Here is a 24,021-nt window from a genome sequence, read left to right on the forward strand (position 1 = left end):
TCTTTTTCCAGGGGTCACAGTTAATAATGTAACCACAAATTTATGTTTTTAGTTTTTAAAAAGACTATTGAGTTTCATTTAGTTCATTACATTGCATCAGGCTGAAAGCAGTGCTTAGATTCAGGATTCATAGGCTTTTTTAATAACAATAATATCTCTGCTTACACTGCAGGGTCTATTTGTACTATTTCTGACTTTCTTCCTGCAGATCTGTTGTGCCATGTAAAATAATTATTTTTAATCCCTTAATACCATTTTCAGCCTCCTCCACCCCATACTATGGTGCATTTTTTCAGAAGACACTCTCCAAAAGCTGTACATATAGTGTTTTGGAAATGTTAAAATTCTGTAAAGATCCATACGGAAAGCATGGTAAATAATGCAGTGTAGCACTCTACCTTTCTTAATAGTAATCTGGGGTTTCTACCACCCTTTGTTCTCCACACTCTTCTGGCTTCAAAACCCATAACCATCATTCACAGAAGCAGTAGATGAGAAAGATCACTTAAGTGTGCAGTATTTTTTCTGCATCTTTTCATCACAACCATGACAGTTCTATGCATTTTTAAAAGAAGCATTAAATCCCATTGAAATCATGTCACATGAGGTGTTCTGCCCAGTCAAATGTCTTATGTTTCATGCTATATATGTTCTGCACAATCATTATTATTATTGATAATAATAATCATATTTATTATGATAGTGCCTAAGGACCAACCAGAAATGGGACCCAATTGTGTTAGGTGCTGTACAAAAACAGAGTAGTAGACAGTCCCTGCTCTGAAGAGCTTACAATGTAATTAGACAAGATAGACACAGGATGGAGGAAGGGGATCAACACACAAGCAGAGTGAATAGTGTGATGGTGGCAAACATCACGAGTTCCACAAATTTAGATTCTGTTGTTGCTGGATTTAATTAGTAGGGAATCAGGTAAACGGAAAAAGTGAATGGAGAGGGGATATTGATGGGAAGGAAAGGGAAGCAGGACAGGTGTGGAGTGAAGCTGAGGTGAAGAAACTGTGAAATAGGCAGAGGGAGAGGGTTGAAGCAAACAGCTGATGGGCTCAGAGCAGAGAAAGACCAGACAAAGCTGCAGAATGTTCTCTAATGCCCAGATGTTTCTGTTTTGACAGCTACAGTTAAAGGCTGAAATCTCTGAGTGGTTTATCTTTGCAGTTTTTCCCCAAGGCCATGAGGCATGGAGGCTATTCCATACTGCATTGCTTCATATGCTGTCATCATAGTGACAAATTGCCTGTCACATAATATATGCTTTGTCCAGTCATATTTACTCCTTTCCTGACAAAGTGTTATTGAGGAAAGAGACTGTGAATAACATTTTAAGTTAAAAAATAATCTTGGGAATAAGTGTTTTTCTAAAGCTACATATGCGGTAAGTGAAACTACCATCAAATTTGCAACCAACAAACTATTTAGATGAAAGAAGCTGTGTCAAATCATGTGTATTAAGATACTCTGGTTGCCACCTTAACTGTGGAAAGATAGTTATGGTATGCAGCCAGTCCCACCTTCTTTGTTTGGCATGCCTCATAATGAAAAATCCAAACTAAACAGTCATAAAATTTCTTAGCCACTGTTTAAAAAATTAACATCTGGCAGAAACCTAAGAATATTCAGACCCAGCATATGCATCACAATATATAGGCGCTCTGAGACCTGCTTTAATTTTAACCCATCTGCTTTATGGTAACTAAGAATTTAATAATTCAAAAAGTGTATTTATTTGACTAGCAAAATAGGGACATGGGAGGTAAATGCAAAAAGAAGGTTAATATATAAAGCATTAAACAAAGTATAAACTACTAAAAAGCTAATCATATGTTGAAGGAAAATGGGGTTAGACATGACTTTGAATCTTCCACCTTCTAGGATGCAGGACAGGCAGTACTGATAGACTGTAAAATTATTCTCCAGAAAGAAGTCAGTGAGTCACACTGCTCAGTACACTGCCTCCTAACTAGAGAAATACCTGCACCTAAGCAAACATGTGTAACCCTTCTGCCCCTCTGAGTTGGCAGCAACAAGGGCCGGATTCAGTATCCAGGAGTTCCATTTCAATAATCCAATGCCAAACCAGCTCGAGCCCCCACCCAGTGACCTGGGAAAATCTTACACACACCCCTAGGCGCCTCAAAGAGGCAATGCTTCCCCTCTCGCAAGCACAGAGTCTTGGTGTAGCAGAAAAGATTTAATACATGAAATAAACAACAAACACTAAATTGGGAAAACACCTCAACTAGAGTTCATAGACCAAACCCTGAGCAAAGACCCACCCCAGGAAATTTGGCTGTGTCCTCTTTCCTGGGCTCTTGAGTCCAGCAACCCCCAAATCACCCACAGTCCCCAAACTCCCACAGTCCAAAAGTCTCTGTCCTGGGTCAGTGCAGCCCCAAAGTTCGAGAGTCTATCTGCAGAGGTCCCTCCCCCCAGCCTGGGTAGAAAGGGGCACCTTATGTGGTCCAGGGCCAACTGCCCTGCCTCTCCGTGGGTTCTGCTCCCGCCTTCTCCACGAACTGCTCTGCTTTACCAGCCGCTCCACTCTGCTCCTCCAACCGTCCTCACAAACTGCTCCGCTCCACCAGCTGCTCTGCTCCACCAGCTGTCCTGTGAGCTGCTCCAGTTGTCCCTGCAAATAGCTCGGCTCCGCTCGCTCTGTGGGCTGCTCCACCCGCCCCACAGCTACTCCGCTCTGCCAGCTGCTCTGCTCCACCAGCTGTCCCATGATCCACTCCAGCCATCCCCACAAACTGCTCCACTCCGCCAGCTACTCTGTTCCACAGTATAGCTTCAGGCTCCCCCCTAGTTAGCACAGTACTCAGTGCTCTCAGCTCAGTAATTTCAGCTCATAGCAGGGGAGCCCCAGTGCTAGTGCACCATTAGCCAAAAGTGAGTTCAGCTCAGTCACCTGTATCTGGATTCTTAAGGGAAAAAAAAATCAACTCTGACATTCCACAGTGGAGAGAGAAGAATGTGCAGTTGGTGTTCCAGGCCCTCACAAGAGGCCCATACCATCAAGTAGACACACCAGTCCCCAACCTCTCTCCCTTCATGGGGTTTTGGAACCCATGTCCCATGTTTAGCAAGTACCCCCCAACTGAGATTGAGTCATCTCTGTCACAAAGCAGTCCCACAGCTCCCCATTCACACAATCAGGGTGACAAACTTTTTTTTTCCTGCCCCAATAACAAAGAAATTGGGGATCCCAGACCTGTTAAAATAACCATCCAGTCTGCTGTGGGCTTATGCTAAGTGGAGGGTGGATGCCAATGCAAATCTTCCCCCATTCTTTGAAATTCTTGGAATTCTTTCCACATTCCCTACAATTCACCACCAGATGTCAGGGTAGCGCTCATCCTGATTCTGCTTACACATGCCACTTTGATGGCAGCTGCAAGAATTTAAGTGGAGAAGTTTGAAGAAATAGAGCAAGCTATGAGCATTTTGTAGCAAGGAAAGTGTTAAAAACAAAGAGGGGGCAAAAAACCCAGTCTAGACAAAATGTGATCATTTATAAAGATAATTACACAAGGATAGAAATTAATAATATAACAACAATACCGGTGCATTTCTTAAAACCTCAAAATATGGATTAAGCCAGACTTCAATGGTACATCCGGCTTTAAACTGGCCCCAGGGCCGGATTCAGGCACCAGCTGAGCAAGCTCATTGCTTGGGGCAGCAGATTCTATGGGGCGGCATTCCGCCCAAACCTAGGGGGGCACGGCCGCTTTTTTTTTTTTTTTTTTTTTTGCTGCTCCGGCCGCCCTGTAGGGGGCAGCGGCGCAGAGGAGGGGAGCACCCTGCAGCAAACTCGGCAGGGCAGTCCCGTGTCCTTCCCTCCCCGCCAACCAGAGCGGAGCTGTGTGGCGAGCGCCCCGCTGAAGCGCTGGCTGCCTCCCTTCTCTCTCCCCCCACCCCCCATTAGACGGGGCACGCACTCTGCAGCACAGGGAGTCCCCTGGCTCCGGCCGCCCTGTGGGGTTTTTTGTTTTGTTTTGTTTTTCCCCTGCGTTGCCAGTCGCCCCATTGTTTCTTCCCCCCCCGCATCCCACTTTGCCACTCCAGCCGCGCTTTGTTCCCCACCCCTGCTTTGCTGCTCCAGCCGCGCCGTTTTTGTTGTCCCCCCCCCCCGCTTTGCCGCTCCAGCCGCGCCCTGTCTCCCCCCGCTTTGCCGCTCCAGCCATGCTATTTTTGTTTGTTTTTTTTCACCTGCTTTGCTGCTCCGGTGACCCCACCCTTTTTTTTTTTTTTTTTGCTTGGGGCAGCAAAAAAGCCAGAGCCGCCCTGATTGGTCCTCTACATGAGTTGAATTTCATTCAGGAGATAACATGCTTAAGGTCCACAGGATGTCTTTAGCACAGCCAGTCAAAGAACCCAAGGGTCTGATTCTGCTCTCAGTTACACTGGCGTAAATCCAAATTAACGCACACCACCTAACTGAATGGGATCACAGTAGTGTAAATTGGTGCAGGAGCATTATCAGGTGCTGGGGTCCTGTCTCTCTTCCTTTTGCCTTAAGCAAAAAAAGAAAAAATATCTCAAAAACAAAACATACTCAATGAGATGCATCAGTTCTTGCAATGGACATGCAACTCAGTGCTTTACTACCCTGAGTTCACAGGAGGGTCAGTGGATGGAGTAATTATAGGTGGATTACATATAATTTTAATTACAGGGCTGCTCTTGATTTCAGTGGGATCCCAACTTGTATAAATTGTGAGTCCTTGAATATACAGTTGATGAACATTCTTAAAAATGTGAAATCAGTAACCACAACGTGACCTTAGAAGAAAAACAATAGGGTGGCCAGTTTCAGCATAATTTATGAACCTGTGATTATTATACTGTGGCTTTTGGAGCATTGCTGAACTTAATATAAGTCAATCAATTACTCCTAGAGACTGGAAAGAACATAGCACTAGTTCTATGAAGGTTTCCATCAAGATATATAATGAGGTAGACTTAATAGCAGCTATATGTTTTGATGGTGAAAGACCATAAACTTTCTCATCTGTTTTGAGCCCCCTATTAATGTCATATCATACAAATTAAAAGCATATCAGCCCAAGATCTACCCTTGGACATGCACAGCTCCCTTTGACCTCTCTGGGAACTATACCATGCACAACAGATTGTCATAGAATCATAGGACAAGAAGGGACCTCAAAAGGTCATTTAGTCCAGTCCCCTGCACTCAAGGCAGGACTAAGTATTAGCTCTCTGTGTCTAACCTGCTCTTAAAAATCTCCAACAACAGATTCCACAACCTCCATGGGTGATTTATTCCAGTGCTTAACCAACCTGTGGCGATAAACAAATTAAAAAATTTGGACATGTTTTTCTAATGTCCAACCTAAACTGCCCTTGTTGCAATTTAAGCCCATTACCTCTTCTTGTATCCTCAGAAGTTAAGGAGAACAATTTTTCTCCCTAGTCCTTGTAATAACCTTTTGTGTACTTGAAAACTGTTACTGTGTCCCCTCTCAGTCTTCTCGTTTCTTCTCCAGACTAAACAAACCTAATTTTTTCAATCTTCCCTCATAGGTCATGTTTTCTAGACCTTTAATCATTTCTGTTGCTTTTTTCTGGATTTTCTCCAGTTTGTCCACATCTTTCCTGAAATGTGGCACCCAGAATTGTTCATAATACTACACTTGAGGCCTAATCAGTGTGAAGTAGAGCAGAAGAATTACTTCTCATGTCTTGCTTACAACATTCCTGCTAATATATCCCAGAATTATGTTTGGCTTTTTTGCATCAGTGTTACACTGTTGACTCATATTTAGCTTGAGATCCACTATGACCCTGAGATCCCTTTCAGCAGTACTCCTTTCTAGGTGGTCATTTCCCATTTTGTATGTGTGCAACTGATTGTTCCCTCCTAAGTGGAGTACTTTGCATTTGCCCTTATTGAATTTCATCCTATTTACTTCAAAACATTTCTCCAGTTTGTCCAGATCATTTTGAATTATAATCCTATCCTCCAAAGCACTTGCAACCCCTCCTAGCTTGGTATCATCTGCTAATTTTATAAGCATACCCTCTATGCCATTATCTAAAGCAGGGATCGGCAACCTTTGGCTCTCAGCTTGCTAGGGTAAGCATCCTGGCGGGCCGGGCTGCTTTGTTTACCTGCCATGTCCACAGGTTTGGCCGATCGTGGTTTCCACTGGCCACAGTTCACCATTCCAGGCCAATGGTGGCAGCGTGAAACAGCGGCCAGCACATCCCTTGTTCCGGGCCACTTCCCACAGCCCCCATTGGCCTGGAACAGTGAGTGTGACCATGGCAGGGCCAGTTCTGTCACATTTTTCTCTGTGTCTTCCTTCCTTCTCCAGCCAGCTGTGGACACTAGGCTTCATGTTTTCTCCCTGTCTGGCACTGAGCAGCAGCTGCAGGGGTTTCCCTCTAGCTTGCAGCAGGGAGACTGGCTGAGGGAGGGAGAAGCCTGCCTCCTGCATAAGAACAGTTTAAACTCAGCTGTTCCCTGTGTGATTCAGTAACATTTCAAAGAGGATCTGCAAGCAGTTTGGACATCACAACCATGATCCTCTGCTGGGGAGGGAATGGGATAGATTTGAACTTGGAAATGGTTCCTGATTTTGATTGAAGAACTGCCCCTGCCATGGTCACACACACCCCCCCCCCAACAACTGGGAGTGAAATTAACAAGGATGCCAGAAACCACTCCTAACCCTGAAGGCTGAACCACTCAGGGAATAGCTGAGTTTAAACTATTCTTATGTAGGGGGCAGGCTTCTCCCTCCCTCAGGCAGTCTCCTTTTCTTACCGGTCCTCCGTACTCTGTACCGGCTCACTTTCACCTCTGGGTTTGACACTATTTGTTCTTGATAAATCCATGCTGACTGTTACTTATCACCTTATTATCTTCTATGTGTTTGCAAACTGATTGCTTAATTGTTTGCTCCATTATCTTTCTGAAGTTAAGCTGACTGGTCTATAATTCCCCCAGTTGTCCTTATTTCCCTTTTTATAGACTGGAACTATATTTCCTCTTTTCCAGTCCCCTGGAATCTCTCCTGTTTTCCATGACTTTTTGAAGGTAATCACTAATGGTCCAGATATCAATTCAGTCAGCTCCTTGAGTATTCTTGAATGTATTTTATCAGGCCCTGGTGACTTGAAGACATCTAACTTGTCTAAGTAATTTTTAACTTGTTCTTTCCCTATTTCAGCTTCTAATGCTACCCAATTCTCACTGTCATTCACTATGTTAGATATCCAATCGCTGCTAGCCTTTTTGGTGAAAACTGAAACAAAAAGGTCACTTAGCATTACTGCCATTTCCACATTTTCTGATATTGTTTTTCCCCCTAATTGCATAATTGGCCTACCCTGTCCTTAGTCTTCCTATTACTTTTAATGTATTTATAGAATGTTTTCTTGTTACCTTTTATGTCTCTAGCTAGTTTAATCTCATTTTGTGCCTTGGCCTTTCTAATTTTGTCCCTACATACTTGTGTTGTTTGTTTATATTTATTTATATTTATCCTATGTGGTTTGACCTAGTTTCCACTTTTTATAGGACTCTTTTTTGAGTTTTGGCTCACTGAAGATCTCCTGGTTAAGCCAGAGTGGTCTCTTGCCATACTTCCTGTCTTTCTTATGTAGTGAGATAGTTTGCTCTTGTGACCTTAATAATGTCTCTTTGAAAAACTGCCAACTCTGTTTAACTGTTTTTCCCCTTATACTTACTTCCCATAGGATCTTACCTACCAAGTCCCTGATTTTGTTGAAGTCTGCCTTCTTGAAATCCATTTTCCTTATTTGGCCATTCTTCCTCCTACCATTCCTTAGACTCATGAACTCTTATCATTTCATGATCACTTTAACCTAAGCTGCCTTCCACTTTCAAATTCTCAACCAGTTCCTCCCTATTTGTCAAAATCAAATCTAGAACAGCCTTTCCCTTAGCTTTCTTCACCTTCTGAAATAAAAAAAATTGTCTCCAACTTTTTGGATGGATTTTTACCCATAAAGGTTGTGTTCCCCATTTCCTAATATGGATTCTGGCAGATACATTTTTCACCAGGCAGTAAACTAGTAAAAGTGCTAAAAGACCCAGTGAAAGTTGCTGAAAAAATATTGAGTCCACTAATTTGATTTCATGAATTTGGTCCCACTTTATACTCTCACTAAATCTTGCCTTTTAGGGCTAACAGCCCCACTAGAGTTAACTGGAATTATTCATATTCCTTTCTCCAATGATGGAAGATAAATCCTGATGTTTGGAAAATACAAATTAATAACAAAAGATTCTCATGGTATGAATGGGGTTAGACTTGTAATCATAATAATTCTCATTCGTTTGTACAATATTGGACAGATCACTTGATATGGAAACTGAGAACTTTTCCCTCAGAGTATATTGGCAGGCCTTTGATTTATTTTCCTAATCTCTAGTTGACTGTCCAGGTGTTGCAAACAGTAATGGTGGACTTTGATCTCTTTCTGGCACTTTTTTCCTTGCAGCTATTTTCTCTTAATGTACAATATAATTGCAAGAAAACAACACAAGTCGCAGAATCTGTCTAAGACAGGTGTCTGCTGGAACCTACTAGCATAATACCTTCAAGTCAATAAAGAAATGGAATGATTCTCTCTCAAAGTGAGAAAGCTTGACCATAGTACTTTATGTTTGTTACTGGTTTGCTAAGCCTGTGCGGGCAAAACATAATTAAAAACCTGAACTCATTTTTGTTCCAGATGAGCCAGCTCAGCAGTTGAGAAAGCAGAGTTTGTGTTTTGAATAGTTGATAGGAAACCAATAGTTGAGATGAAAATTCATGAGTACATTTTTTCAGTTCAAACCCTCTAATAGAACAGTGGGAAAATGCTATCAGCAGAGGAAATTGTGTAAGATACATTTGGCACTTTGCATTATTTAGAACATACAGAGATGCATTTCCACTGCAGCTAATTGATTTTTATAGCTGGATTGTTCAGGCTCAGGCAGATGTGGAAAGTATATTTGACAGAACCTCAAAGTTTATGATGCCTGCAGGAATGAATATAGGATTTCTGCAAAATATCTACATTTTATGGAGGCAATTATGTAGTCTCAATTTCAATGCAAAAGTGCGTCCCAAATCAGGTGACCCAAGTCTCTCTAATTATATTATACAAATTTTAATGAAAGATGTAGTTTTACTGTTAAAACTTGCTGGAAACTTGAATAAAGCTAAATGTAAATTTAGATGACATATTGGCAAACATAAGTAGCTTTCCACAAATATCAACTGTAAAAAAAATTGTTTTTCCTAATACTTTCTAATAATATCAGAAGGTTGGAAGTAACCTCTACTAGGTTGTTTAGGCCCTGATTCAGCAGCCCATCCCTGTTCAGTGCAATGCATAAGCATGTGCCTAATGTTAAACCCATGCTCTAAATTTCGGCTTGCAGTTAAATTCTGTGCTGAATAGGGAATGGACTTAAGTATATACTTATGTACTTTGCTGAATAGGGTCCTGATAAAATTTATCTCTTTGTATCATGGTAAAATTGACTGCTGATCTAGCACTAGACATAAGCAGATTAAACCATTACTTAGGGCCCCAAGCAGCTGAAGAGGGACCTCATTCACTTTATAATAATAAAATAATAATAGTTATTGTTATTATGATTTATTTTATTAGGGGGGATTTTTCTGGGGCAGGAAAATATATTGGGGTGGGATTGCTGACCAATGGAAAAGTGCATTGAGGGTGGTGTGTCAGTTTGGGGAACACTCAGATCAGTAAGGGGTTCTCTCATCACCTTGAGGTGCCTTAATTCTGTGCTGCTATTGCTCAGATGCCTGACACAGGTAGCCTGCCTGGAAGCAGGAGGTCTTACCCTGGCTTCCACCAGCCTGGTTACTCCTTGCAGGATGACACCAGCAACCTTCCAGTTCCAAGTCTCCCCAAATCTCTGATCTCCAAGTTCTTAACTGCCAGACATTCCAACATTTCCTCTCTGGTTTGTTGATCCCAAAGGTGTGAAACTAGCCCCCCCTCCCAGTCCATCTTACTTTGGCACCCACACTACACATAGTCTGCACACCAGAGACCTGCTTTGGGAAAACATAAACAAAAGATTACTTAATAGAATAAACACAGATTCTAAATCGAAATAGTAAGGGAAAGCAAACACAAACAGATCACACAGAAAATAAAACATAAAAACAGCCTCAGGCTTCACAATTCTATATTAGGTCAAATCCCTTTTCTAATACAAGTTACCTATTGCCTTTGAGCAATTTCCCAGCATGCCCCGTAACTTAGGGAGGATCCAGCATTTCACAGAGAGCTTTCTGCTAAGAGGCTGGTCATCAGTTTCTGGATGGATTTCACTTCAAACCCCTTCCATTTTAAAAGGGTTTGCAAGTTTTTTCCTCAGTCACTGTAGATAATAAAAGTGAGGAAAACTTCCTCCTTTCATAATTTTCAAAGACTGGGATTTTCGTTTCAGTTTCAGGCTGTTCCCATTTGTTATGATGGTTCTTTATTGTTTTTTTTTTTTCCTGGGCTGGACAATGGTTAGGTGCTTGGAGTCAGTCTCATCTGGTCTGGTATCTCCTCCCTGCCTGATTGCTTCACTCCCCTTTCGTGAGTTTCACTATAGTTACAATTACAAGTGTATATTGTGATCCAGCATGGCCAGAGGGCAGCAGGAGAGGATTAGAAGGGAGTCTTATACCCTGTAAGGGGAAGAAAGTTTAATATAGATTAACTAGAGCACCTGCAGTCAGTCACATGATAAAAACCCCTGCTTCAGTCAGACAGTGTGGGAGTTGGAGCAGAGAACAGTTTGGAGAAGTGCTGTGGTGGGCTAGGAAGTCCTAGACCCTAGGTAAGGGGCACCTGGCTTGTGCAGAGTGAGGGTAGGAAGCCCCCTCATAAGCTGAAGGGCAGGAGAGGGAACTAGCCCAGGGGAAGGAACCGTCAGTTCAAGCGGTTCACCACTATCCTCAGGGCCCCTGGGCTGGGACCTGGAGTAGAGGGCGGGCCCAGGTCCCTCCCTCTTCACTCCCCTCCTCTAGGAAACTAGTGGGGCAATTAATATTCCAATTTAGGGGCAAGAAATGGCACCCTGAATCCCCTCAAAGAAAAGAAAGTGTGAGACCCATCATAATAGTGCTGGCAATTTGCCACAATATATATATACACATACATCCATACATTCATACCCATAACCTATATACATATCTCACAATGACCAGTAAATTCAGTGCATTACAAGCCTTCATAAAAGATCTTACTCAATACACTTTTACAGTACAACAATACAGTATGCAGTCAGCTAGTTCAACTGCTTATGCTTGGGGTCTAAACCCTCTATTCTCCCCTTGCGGTTTCTGGACCCTGATTAGCAAAGTGGAGATAAGTTGTTTTGATCAGTTGGTGATTAGACAAGGTGCTCTAGATTTTGGGGAAAGAATAATGCTGCTGCTCTGGACAATATACATTGTGTGTACTTCTATGGTAGTGTGTTTTAAAATGTACATCAAGGGTGCCAGAGCTTTTTGGATGGATTTTTTTAGACTGAATTAAAATAAATAAAATAAAATCATGGGACAAATTCTGTCCTAATTTATATCCCGGGCACCCTGTTGAAGCAGCGTGGTACATATGGCAAAATTGGCCCACAGAGGGAGTAGATCTTTCCTCCCATGACATCCACACCTCTCCAGAGGTGGAGCAGCTTCCTTGCATCTCATCCTTTTATTTACTCTTTTAGAATAAAATCCTGCCCTACTGAAGTTAAGCAAGACTCTCACTGACATCAAGGGGCAAAAGGTTCACTCATATCCTGATTCCCTGAAGAATCCATTTCATGTAGCCCCTCCCTGGAGGTGGCTCATGCCTCCTTCCTAGTGCTTGCTACTTGGGTGGCTTCTCCCCTCATCACACTTGGTTTGGGTCCTGGTTCTTTTTCTGATTCATGATGCCTCCACACAAGGAGACTCACCACTGTGCCCAACACGCATAGCGGTGGTGTTCCTTGGGTAAATTATAATGCCACCACTGCTGGCAAGGAGGTGTAAATCTAACCCAGAAGAAACAATGGACATCCGCACAAGCCCAGCAATGCAAGAGCACACCCCCCAATAACAGTACAACAAAGCAGGACTTTATTGATAGCTGGAAAAGAGGATCTGGGAGAGAAAAGGGTTATGGTTAACTAATACTGAAATTAAAACTTTGTCTCTGAAACAGGCTCGAGTTTCTTTGTCTCTGAGACAGGCTGTCCCACTCACCACCAAGAGGCTAGATTCTCTAGTTCATCACTGACCCAACATCTGCTTGTCCAGATCACCCCATAGAGAAGCCTCCCTCATCAGGAGTTTCTAGTCTGTTCTGTCCCCACCCCAACACAAAGCATTCTGGGAAATGTTGTCAGAGGCCTCAGGTAGCGATTATGATGTAGTCCTTTGGGTATGATATCCTAGAGACTCAGTTTGGTACTTCAGGAGATATCAAATTCTGAATGGGGGTTATACCCATCTTTTCTTCTTGGTTTATGGCCTTTAACACCTGCTCTAGTAAATTAATTTCTATTTTATTCCTTCATTTTCTATTGCCTATGCCCCATCATTATCCCTGAATTTTTGTCCCAAATGCAAATTTCCCCCTATTTCTAGATATGCTATATACAGCATGTTTAGTATAGCTGGTCAGAACATTTAAAACAAAACATTTTTCTGTCAAGATATTCTGTTTTGTCAAAGCTAAATCGTTTGACAGAGATGTATGGTCCATTCCAGAGAGAGACAGAGACCCAGATTGAAAATCTGATCTTTTCTATCCAAAAAAGACAAAATTCCATTTTGCTAATACATTCAAAAGGCTTTGTTTTCTTTTCCAATGCAGAAGGAAAGCTAATTCTGACACTCTGAAAGTTGTTTCAAAACAGAATTGACAGCCAGCTCTAATGTTAGATTGTATTGTGAAGTGTTTGAGGATACTATACACAGCTATATATCACCTGCCTGAGAGAAAACCTGGAATTGTGATTTAAAAGTGTCACCCTTCTGCATATGAAAATTAAAAATGTAGGTCCCACTCCTTTATTTGGAGCCACATCATGGGACTCCTTCATGTAATGCCAATTTTTAAAAGAGCTCCAGAGGTGATCCTGGCAATTACAGGCCAGTAAGCCGGACTTCAGTACCAGGCAAACTGGTTGAAACTATAGTAAAGACAAAATTGTAAGACCCATAATGAACATAATTTGTTGGGGAAGAGTCAACATGGTTTTGTAAAGGGAAATTATGCTCACCAATTTACTTGAATTTGTTGAAGGGGTCAACAGCATGTGACCAGGGGGATCCAGTGATACAATGTACTCAGAAAAGCCTTTGACAAGGTCCCTCACCAAAGGCTCTTAAGCAAAGTAAGCTGTCATGGGATAAGAGAGAAGATCCTTTCATGGACTGGTAACTGGTTAAAAGATAGGAAACAAAGCGTAGGAATGGAGAGAGGTAAATAGTGGTGTCCCCCAGGGGCCTGTACTGGACCAGCCCTATTCAACTTATTCATAAATGATCTAGAAAAAAGGGTAAACAAGTGAGGTGGCAAAATATGAAGACGATAAAAACTACCCAAGATAGTTAAATACCACACAGACTGTGAAGAAGAACAAAAGAATGTCTTTAAACTAGATTAAGTCATGGAGTTTAGGTCCATCAGTAGCTATTAGCCTTGATGGGCAGGGATGGTATTGCTAGCCTCTGTTTGCCAGAAGCTGGGAAGAAGAGACAGGGAAAGGATCACTTGATGATTACCTGTTCTGTTCATTCCCTCTGGGACACCTGGCACTGGCCACTGTCGAAAGACAGGATACTGGGCTATATGGACCTTTGGTCTGACTCAGCATGGCCATTCTTATGTTGTTATGACTGTGCACAGCCCCATGAAATTTGGTACAAGGGTCTACCAATCTGGATCTGAATATTGGAATGGGGCCTTGTCATAAACAGATGGTTAAGGGTTAATGTCTCTTTTACCTGTAAAGGGTTAAGTAGCTCAGTGAACCTGGCTGACACCTGACCAGAGGACCAATAGGGGGAGAAGATACTTTTAAATCTTGGTGGAGTGAAGTCTTTGTTTGTGCTGTTTGTTTTGATTCGTTGTTCGCTCTTGGGGCTAAGAGGGACCAGACATACACCCAGGCTTTCCCAATCTTTCTGAATCAGTCTTTCATGTTTCAAAATAGTTAGTAATAGCCAGGCAAGGCGGATTAGTCTTATGTTTGTTTCCTCAACTTGTAAATGGTGTTTTTGCTGGAAGGATTTTTACCTCTGTTTGCTGTAACTTTGAATCTAAGGCTGCGGGGGTGGGGGGTCCCTCTAGTCTATATGAATCTGAGTACCCTGTAAAGCATTTTCCATCCTGATTTTACAGAGATAATTTTTACCTTTTCTTTCTTTAATTAAAAGCTTTCTTTTTAAGAACCTGATTGATTTTTCCTTGTTTTAGAATCCAAGGGATTGAGTCTGAACTCACCAGCGATTGGTGGGGGAAGAAGGGGGGGATGGTTAATTCCTCTTTGTTTTAAGATCCAAGGAGTTTGGATCTGTGTAAGCCCCTCAAGGCAACCCAGAGAGGGGAGAGTCTGGGGGGGGAAAAGGAGGGAGATGGTTAATTTCTCCTTGTTTTAAGACCCAAGGGGTTTGGGTCTTGGGTTCCCCAGGGAAGGTTTTGCGGGAACAGAAAGTGTGCCAGACACTGACTTCTGGCTGGTGGCAGCATACCAAATTTAAGCTAGTAATTAAGCTTAAAAGTAATCATGCAGGTCCCCACTTCTTGAACTCTAAAGTTCAAAGTAGGGAAGAAACCTTGATTCCCTCTGGGACACCTGGCATTGGCCACTGTCAAAAGACAGGATATTGGGCTATATGGACCTTTGGTCTGACCTAGCATGGCTGTTCTTATGTTGTTATGACTGTGCACAGCCCCATGAAATTTGGTACAAGGGTCTACCAGTCTGGATCTGAATATTGGAATGGGGCCTATATGCCATATCATTCCATCAGTCTTCAAGCAGAATTCCCGTGAATGTCTCTTGGCAGCCCCACTGATATGGCGCTAAAATAGTAATATGAAAGCAAGAAAAATAAAGACGTATCAGTTCTTGCTACAGTTTCATTTGCATCACAGAATTTTTAGATGTTTTAACTTTTCCTGCTGTATAATCCACCTGTAATTATCTAATTCTCAGGAGACTTACAGAGAAAGTAAGTGTAACGTCTGCACCTTCCAATACCCGTTTAGAGTGCCAGAGTAGCGTAAAGGGGCCTTTGTGTAAATGAGAATCTTTAAGGAATACATTACAATTCCAAATCAGAAAACCTGGAAATATCAAGACTTTGATTTTTTTGGAAACCATGAAAAAATAACTAATTGATTCATCCCCATAATAAGTGAGTAGCAAATTGGTTCTTACAGTATTAGAATTAATTCTAGCTCAGACATTGCTGCAACCCTAACCAAATGTTGTTTTAAAGTTTTTATAATTAGACTAAAACTGTGTTAAACACAGTTTCCAGATGGCTTAGGGAACCTTCCTCAAGTTTGTGTGGGTGGCTTCAGACCCTCGGAGTTTTACTTTATGCTTCTTTTTTTAATGAACTAAAAGATTTAAAACTCAGCTGAAACTATTGTGTTTTGCCTTATTTCTGGTCAATAATTTAAACTTAGATGTTTAATGTTCCATGAAGGTTGTTATATGCTTTGAGTTGAGAAGATGGCTTAGTGGTCCGAGTTTCATAGGTTCAAATCCTAGCAGGTTCAACTCAACCCTTCATCTTTTGAAGGCAGATAAATGGGGTTCCAGAAAGGGGCCTTCTATATGAAACCTGAGAATTTCAAGGTTTGTTATGCTCTGCTTGGACATTTAGGTTCCCTTGGCAGTTTACGAGTTTGCTTCAGTGTCATTGGCTAATATTTCCCTGCCGCATACACATGTTCTGCAATGCGTTGCGTGTAAGTAGCTTACCATCCTTCAGCCTCTCACACATGATTGAGTTTCAGTGGAGCTCTGTGTATAGACTGCCTCCCCTGTAAGCAAATGGGAGTTGGCCAATGACCTAATTAGGAATGGCATCAGGCCCATAGTTTGCAAAGCTATGAGATCTTTCCAGATGGAATGTCTTTAAGTGTAAAATATTATTATATTGAATGGCATCTATTTTAAGATGAGAGATGACTTGAGCAAGGATTTGTCAGATCAACCTCATAAACTTCACAATTCTCATGGTTGCAAATATGATGGTGATGAGCACTGGAAACTTTTAAAGGGCTATTTCAATCATTTATGCCCTAGTTTGTTTTTTACATGAAAGCACTTGGTGTGTACAAGGAACGAGGATTTAATATCTTACTTTTATAAGTGGAAAAAGATGATCCATTTTATTTGCTCTTCTATATGGCTAACCCCCAGGTGCCATAAAGTGCAAGTGTATTTGGTTGGTGATCCTTGTTAAGAGAATTATACATACTACTTAGCAGTAAAAGCCATAAATGTCAAGTTTGCCTGAGCAGCTTTATTAAGCCACTTTGCTGAGCTATTAGGCACTTTAAAAATACCTCTTTATTAACAATATTAGTGTCTGCTTACATTTTTGATTCTTAGTTTTCCTGTAGGCCAAACCCACCTCCCTAGTTAAAGTCAAGGTCCTTTACTGATCTCTATACTAGTGGACCTCTGTGCCTGAACAGAGGTCCATGGAAGTCAGAGCTCATTGTAGGGCTGAGACCAGAAGTATTTCTTCATTCTTCTTCGAGTGATGGCTCAGATACAGAGGCTGTGGAACACCACCTTCCATCTTTCACAGTCAAGACAGAGTTGTTAAACAACCATTCCCCTTTGGGTACCAGTCCATCTGGCAACGTTTCCAGTGTAGCTGGCTTTCTTTCTTCCTCTTTCTATTTGCCTGTGATCTTGTCTGTTAGTATGAGTTCTGGAATTGAGTCACTCTGAGGCTGGCGAGTAGTGTGTCCACAGAGAGATGTTACTAATCAGTGTGAGTAAGGGCAGCTGAGTCAGTCCTTTGGGAGCAGACATTTTGTGGTATCAAGAATTCTGCAGACAAATGGACATGTCCAGATATAGCTCCATAATTAATTTGTCCTGCATTTGCCCTTAGTCTATCAGCCTTCCATAAGTGGGGAAAATATTTGATTTATGTCAGAGAAAATATTTTGAGATTATTTTACATATTGTGACAAAGTTCCTCCTCTACCTTTGTGGGTCCTGCGCTTATTGGCAGATTTGTTCACCTCACAGATTCACCCTGTGGGTTGGGAAATAGCTCACAGACCTTCCCATCTGGTAGAAGCCACAGTCCAGGTCAATTCCTCCTGTGTTGGGAGGAACCCAGGCCCGCCCTCTAATCCAGGTTCCAGCCCAAGGCCCTGTGGACTGCAGCTGTCCAGAGTGCCTCCTGGTACAGTTGCACAACAGCTACAACTCCCTGGGCTACTTCCCCATGGCCTTCTCCCAACCCCTTCTTTGTCCTCACCACCAGATCTTCCTCCTGATGTCTGATAATGCTTGTACTTCTCAGTCCTCCAGCAGTATGCCTACTTGCTCTCAGCTTCTTGCACACCTCTTGCTCCCAGTTCCTCACACACACTTCCTCTCCTCTGGCCTGACTGGAGTGAGCCCCTTTTATAGCATCAGAGGGGCCTTAATTAGAGTCATGTGCTTAACAGCCTCACCTAACTCTTAGCAGGTTAATTGGAGTCAGGTGTTCTCATTAGCCTGGAGCAGCCCCTGCTCTGGTCACTCAGAGAACAGAAAACTGCTTATACAGTGGCCAGCATATCCCCTTTCTACTACTCTGCTGTTCCCAATTGGCCTGGGTCTATCACAATATGTAAGAAAGCAAACTTGGGCCCTGACCATGTAACTGACCCTACACTATCACAGATGCCTGCATGGGGATCAGAGCCTCAGTTTGCTTGGCTGTTTTTTTAATAAAACCAAAAAGGAAAATGAATGTATCAAGTGCTCCCACTGGCGGCTGGATGCACCCATGGTTAGGGTGTTAGCCTCAGACTTCAGAGAACTGGGTTAAATATGCAGTTATACCACAAACTTTGTGTGACCTTAGGTAAAATACAGCTTTTTTGTGCTTCAGCTCCCCACTCTATAAAATGGGGATAGTAGAACTTCTGTACCTCATGGGGGTGTGGTGAGGATAAATACATTAAAGTGTTCAGATTCTTCAGTGTTAAGCAGGGCATATAAGTACTTAAAATAGATAGGTAGGTGGACTGGAGAGAGCTGCAAAGAAGCCATTTGGGCTCCTGAGTCTCAGCAAACAAGCATCAACAGTTGCTCACTTAGTGGAACTCTACACTGCTGGAGTGGTGCAAAGTACTCAGGACCCGGGACACAGTCTGCTCTTGCCCATCATGATTTCAGTTAAAAATCAAGAGCTTTTTTAGTCTGCGTTAGGCCATCTTCCTTATGTAGCCAAAATAGAATAATTAATACAATATATATACATACAATAAAAAGAAAAATCCCATGGAGATAAAATCAGAGCTGATTCCTATTCTAATTTAAATATTGCCATCTTGCAAGCTGTATTAACAATACTATTTTGTTAAAGTATGCGGAACAATTATTAACTATATTGTAAAAGCAGCAAAGAATCCTGTAGCACCTTATAGACTAACAGAATTTTGAGCATGAGCTTTCGTGGGTGAATACCCACTTCGTCAGATGCATGCTGACGAAGTGGATATTCACACCATGAAAGCTTATGCTCCAAAGCGTCTGTTAGTCTATAGGTGCCACAGGATTCTTTGCTGCTTTTACGATCCATACTAACACGGCTACCCTGCTGATACTTAACTTATTGTAAGGCATTTATGATCATTAAAAAAATAAATGTGTACTCAGGTACTTCTAGCCTGATAAGGACCTGACACAAAGCCCGTGAAGTCAAAGGGAGTCTTTCCATTGAGCTCATTGAGACTTAGATCAGGCACTCAATGCCCTACATTTTAAATTAACAGAAAGGGAACTTCTATAAGCTCAAGGCATGCAAATGGTAAACACTTTTTAAAAATGTATTTTCGTACTTAGTTTCTTGAGTTAGTTTGGGTGAAACATAAACTATGTCAAATATCAGCCTAAAGCACATTCTTGCATCTAAATTCTGTCTTGAAAGCAGGAATTGAACATGAAAATGTTATGGAAAAAATACATTGTGGTGAAATTGCTTGTTGTTCAAATATTGTTCAGTGTTTGGCTCCTACTGGAATGACTCCTTGGTAAAAGGCATAGGACCAGATTGTGCCTAGATCCAGGCCCGGAAGGTCCACTCTAAACACAGATCTCACCTATTCATGACAAAGGGGAAGGGAGGTCAGCGGCTTCCATAGCACCATCCTGTCTTCTGGGGACCCAGCAGAGGGGATCCATTTGTAAGGAGCTGTCAGTGAGTAGGTGGGGCAGAGGCTGGAAGAGTTCAGCCTTGTATTGAATGTGGAGGACACCCACATTGTCCCATCACCAGTAGCATGGACATCACCTGGGAAATATAATACAGCCCTAGGCTTTAGAACATTTCTGTGGCTCCACTCTGCAATTTCAAAGGGGGCAGTTGTGTCCAAAGGTAGTTAGTTACTGGTAGCCCGGCTCCAAGGAAGCCATACCATTAAGAGAGGGACAAGGGGATTCCAAACCCAGTGTAGAGGCCAAAGCCTCAAGTGGATCCCCCATGATCCATGTGGTTTCTAAGGGATTCATATTGTGGAGGCTTTACAACCCCCTTTATGTTCCCCTTACGTAACAGAGCAATATGGGAGAATCTCTATGAGGGGATCCTCACAGAGATTTTTCCCAAGGATTCTCAGAATCTTCCCAAGGATTTTACTACAGAAGACCTTGAACCTTGTTTTGAAGTTAAAGATTTTGGGAAGTTACCTGGGGTTGCTCTTGTAATAAAAATAACTTTACACCAGGATTAAATGTACTGCAGCCTAGAGTCATAAGAAAGGTGATTCTAGTTGGGTTTAATGTAGCTCAGAGACAAAGTACATTAACCATCTGTCAGGAGATTGTATGAACAAGAGTGTCTCCATGCACAATAGCTTCTGTTTCTCTATGATACTTGAGATTGTCTCATTTTAAAATGCCCAAGGGGATTTTTTTAGACAAGTGTTATTTTCAAGATGACAAGAAATCAATAATTTACATCCACACACAAAATAAGCTAAATAAATAAAGTCATAAACTTTCTCAAAGGAAAAAGTAGTAGAGGGAGAATTTATTTTCTCATCCTTTTGTTTCTATTTTTCTTTTGAAAAAAAATAAAAAAGTGTAGTGTAGAGGATGGGGAAGTAATGGGAAGAAAGTAGCAGGCATACAGGCCCAATTTCCCTAGGCCCCTGCCACTCACTCCACCCCTCACACTCAGAGTCAAAGTCTGGGGAACCCTCCTGGGTAACTGGTGGATGGGTCCAATGGCCCTTCATGGCTGTGTACATTAGATACACTGCACACCTCTGTACATCAGGATGCAGAAAAGCTGCAATTCAGGAAGCATTTAAGCACATTCATTAAGTTCATCCCTATTCTACCAAGCCCTTAACTTTAAGCAGGTGCTGAAATCTCATTGATGTCAATGGGCATGTAGACATGCAGACACCCTTGTGGCACCTCCTGCTGGTCATCTTTGGGAATTAGCTCACTTCCAGCCAGGAGCGCCCTCTGTAAGCCAGTGATCCCCTTATCCTCTACTGGCCCCCCATGTCCCTTCCAGGACCCCAGTGCCCCTTTAACTGGGTCTCCCCCTCCCAGCAGAACCCCCACCCCACTATCCCCACTTTGTCTCAGTATTGGCTACAGCCTAGTTTCCATGTAGCCCCCATTCACTGGGGCAGACTGCAGTATCACCCACTCATCACAGGCAAAGAGGTTTGGACCTGCTGCCTTTGCCTACCCCGGGCTGCCCCCTGCAACACCCAGTACCTCTAGACCTAATGCTAGGTCACAGCCTGGGGCTTTCGCAGGCAGGAGCTCCCCAGCTCCTCTGTCTTTCCCCAGCCCTGCTTCACCCAGGTACCCTGTGTCTACTTCTCCCTCTACAGCCTCTTTATAGGGCCAGCTGGGCTCTGACTGGGGTGTGGCCCAGCTGCAGCTGCTTCCCCCAATCAACCCACCTCTTTCTTTCCACAGCACCAGCCCTCTGCAGGGCTGACTCTAACCCTTCCCAGGCAGGAGTGGGGTGACCACAGGGCAAAATTTTCAAAAGCACCCACCTGACTTAGGAGACTAAATTTCTTAGGTGCTTTTGAAAAGGGTACCTGGTGTAACATAAACAGGTGCCTAAAATTAAGCATAAAATCATAGAAACATAGGGTTAGAAGGGACCACAAGGGTCATCTAGTCTACCCCCCTGCCAAGATACAGGCAAAACCGATCCACTGCTTGTTCAGGCAAAGCCCCTGGCCTCCCTACAGTGCCGTTATGACATTTTCTGTTTTATCATCTATCCCTTGAGTGCCACTGCACTTTGGGCAGATGTTTTCAGACAACTAGCCATGATGACTACAAGCTCTCTTTCTTGAGTAGTAAGAGCTAATTTTGACCCCATCATTTGGTATTTATGGTAGAGATTATGTGTTCCAATGTGTATTATTTTGCACCTATTAACACTGAATATCATTTGCCATTTTGTTGCTCTGTCACACATTTTTTTGAAATCACTTTGTAACTCTTCATAGTCAGCTTTGGTCTTAGCTATATTCAGTTATTTTGTATCATCAGCAAAATTTGCCACCTTGCTGTTCACCCCCTTTTCCAGATCATTTATGAATATGTTGAACAGTACAGATACAGTACAGAGCCTTGGGGGAACCTATTTACTTCTCTCCTTTGACAACTGACCATTTATTCCTATCCTTTGTTTCTTATAATTTAATCAGTTACTGTTCCATAAAAGGACCTTCCTTCTTATCCCATGACTGCTTATTTTACTGAAAAGCCTTTGGTGAGGGACCTTGTCAAAGGGCTTTCTAAAGTCCATGTATATATTATCAATGGGATTACCTTTGTCCATGTGTTTGCTGACACCCTCAAAGAATTCTAATAGATTGGGAAGACATGCTTTCTCTTTACAAAAGCTATGTTGACTCTTCCCAAAACATATTGTATTCATCTATGTATCTGATAATTCTGTTCTTTACTATAATTTCAACCAATTTGCTGATACTGAAGTTAGTTTTACTGACTTGTAATTGCCAGGATCTCCTCTAGAGCCTTTTTAAAAAATTGCTGTTAGATTTAGTTATTCACTAGTCATCTGGTACAGAGGCTGATTTAAGAAATACATTACATATCACAGTTATTAGTTCTGCAATTTCATAAATGAATTCCTTCAAAACTCTTGGGTGAATATTATCTGGTCCTGGTAATGTATTGCACACAAAACCTCCTCTACTGACACCCCAGTCTGGGACATTTCCTCAGATTTGTCATCTAAAAGAATTGCTCAAGTGTAGGAATCTCCCTCACCTCCAGGGCAGTAAAGACAAATGCAAAAAATTAATTTAGCTTCTCCACAACTGCCTTGTCTTCTTTGAATGTTTCTTTAGCACCTTGATCATCTAGTGGCTCACTGACTGTTTGGCAGGCTTTCTGCTTCTGATGTACTTTTAAAAAAATGATGTTAGTTTTTGTGTCTTTTGCTATTTGTTCTTCAAATTCTCTTTTGGCCTGCCTAATTATACTTTTAAATTTGACTTGCCATAGTTTATGCTCCTTTCTCTTTTCCTCTGTAGAATTTGCCTTCCAATTTTTAAAGGATGTCTCTTTTTGCTTCTAAACATCTCTTTTAATCTGTTTTTAGTGATGGTGGCATTTTTTTTTGCCCTTTTTTGGTGGGGAGTATACATTTAATTTGAATCTCTATTATGTTGTTTTTAAATAGTTTACATGCAGCTTGCAGGCATTTCACTCTTGTGACTATTCCTTTCAATTTCCATTTAGCTACCTTGTTATTTTTTGTGTAGTTCCCACTTTTTCAAGTTAAATGCTACTTTGGTGGGTTTCTTCAGTGTTTTCTTCCTACAAAGATGTTAAATTTAATTACATTATGGTCGCTATTACTGAGTCATTTATCTATATTCATCTCTTGGAGCAGATCCTGTGCACCATTTAGGACTAAATCAAGAATTGCCTCTCCCCTTTTGCATTCCAGGATTAGTTGCTCCAAGAAGCAGTCATTAATAGTGTTTAGAAATATTCTCTCTGCATCCCATCCTGAGGTGACATGTATCCAGTCAATATGGGGATACTGTATATACTCATTCATAAGCCAAATTTTTTTAGTAATAAAAGGAAGCACCAGAGAAGGAGGTCGGCTTATGAACGGGTATAGAGGGGAAGAGGTGGGACACAGCCCCTCCCCACAACAGATGGAGCAAGGAGAGGCAGCACAGCTAGCAGAGCCAGAAGGGAAGAGGTGGTGCCAGAGTCTCTCTGCTTCTGGCCACGCTGCTCTCCCCCCAGCCTCTAAAGGAGCTGCAGCTCTGGGGCTGGTAGGCTGCAGCCGTGCCACTCTGCACCACCCCCCAGAGCAGGGTGTGACTGCACTGCCTGGTCTGACCTGCCGGAGCAGGGTGTGGCCTCGCTGCCCAACCTGCTGGAGCAGCTCCAGCCAGGTCAGAGACATCCTCCCCTGGCCCTCCCCAGATAAGGTGGGAAGGGATGGGATGAGGAGAGTGTGGGGGGTCCTGGGCTAGGGGTGGGATCATGTGGGGGGTGGTCACAGGGGTTACTCCCCTGACCCCCAGCTTCTCCTCCCCAAAAAATTTTCCCCACCAGTTGCTGTCCCAGCCCATCAGAGTTAGCCGCTGGCATGCCGGGACACTTTGTTTACTTAGGTTTCCCTATGACCCTGCAGATGCTCAAGGTAAACAAACCATCTCGGCCCACCAGTGCTTATCCTGATGGCCTGAGAGCCAAAGTTTGCT

This window comes from Gopherus evgoodei, chromosome 3, assembly GCF_007399415.2.
Source record: "Gopherus evgoodei ecotype Sinaloan lineage chromosome 3, rGopEvg1_v1.p, whole genome shotgun sequence".
Taxonomy (NCBI): domain Eukaryota; kingdom Metazoa; phylum Chordata; order Testudines; family Testudinidae; genus Gopherus; species Gopherus evgoodei.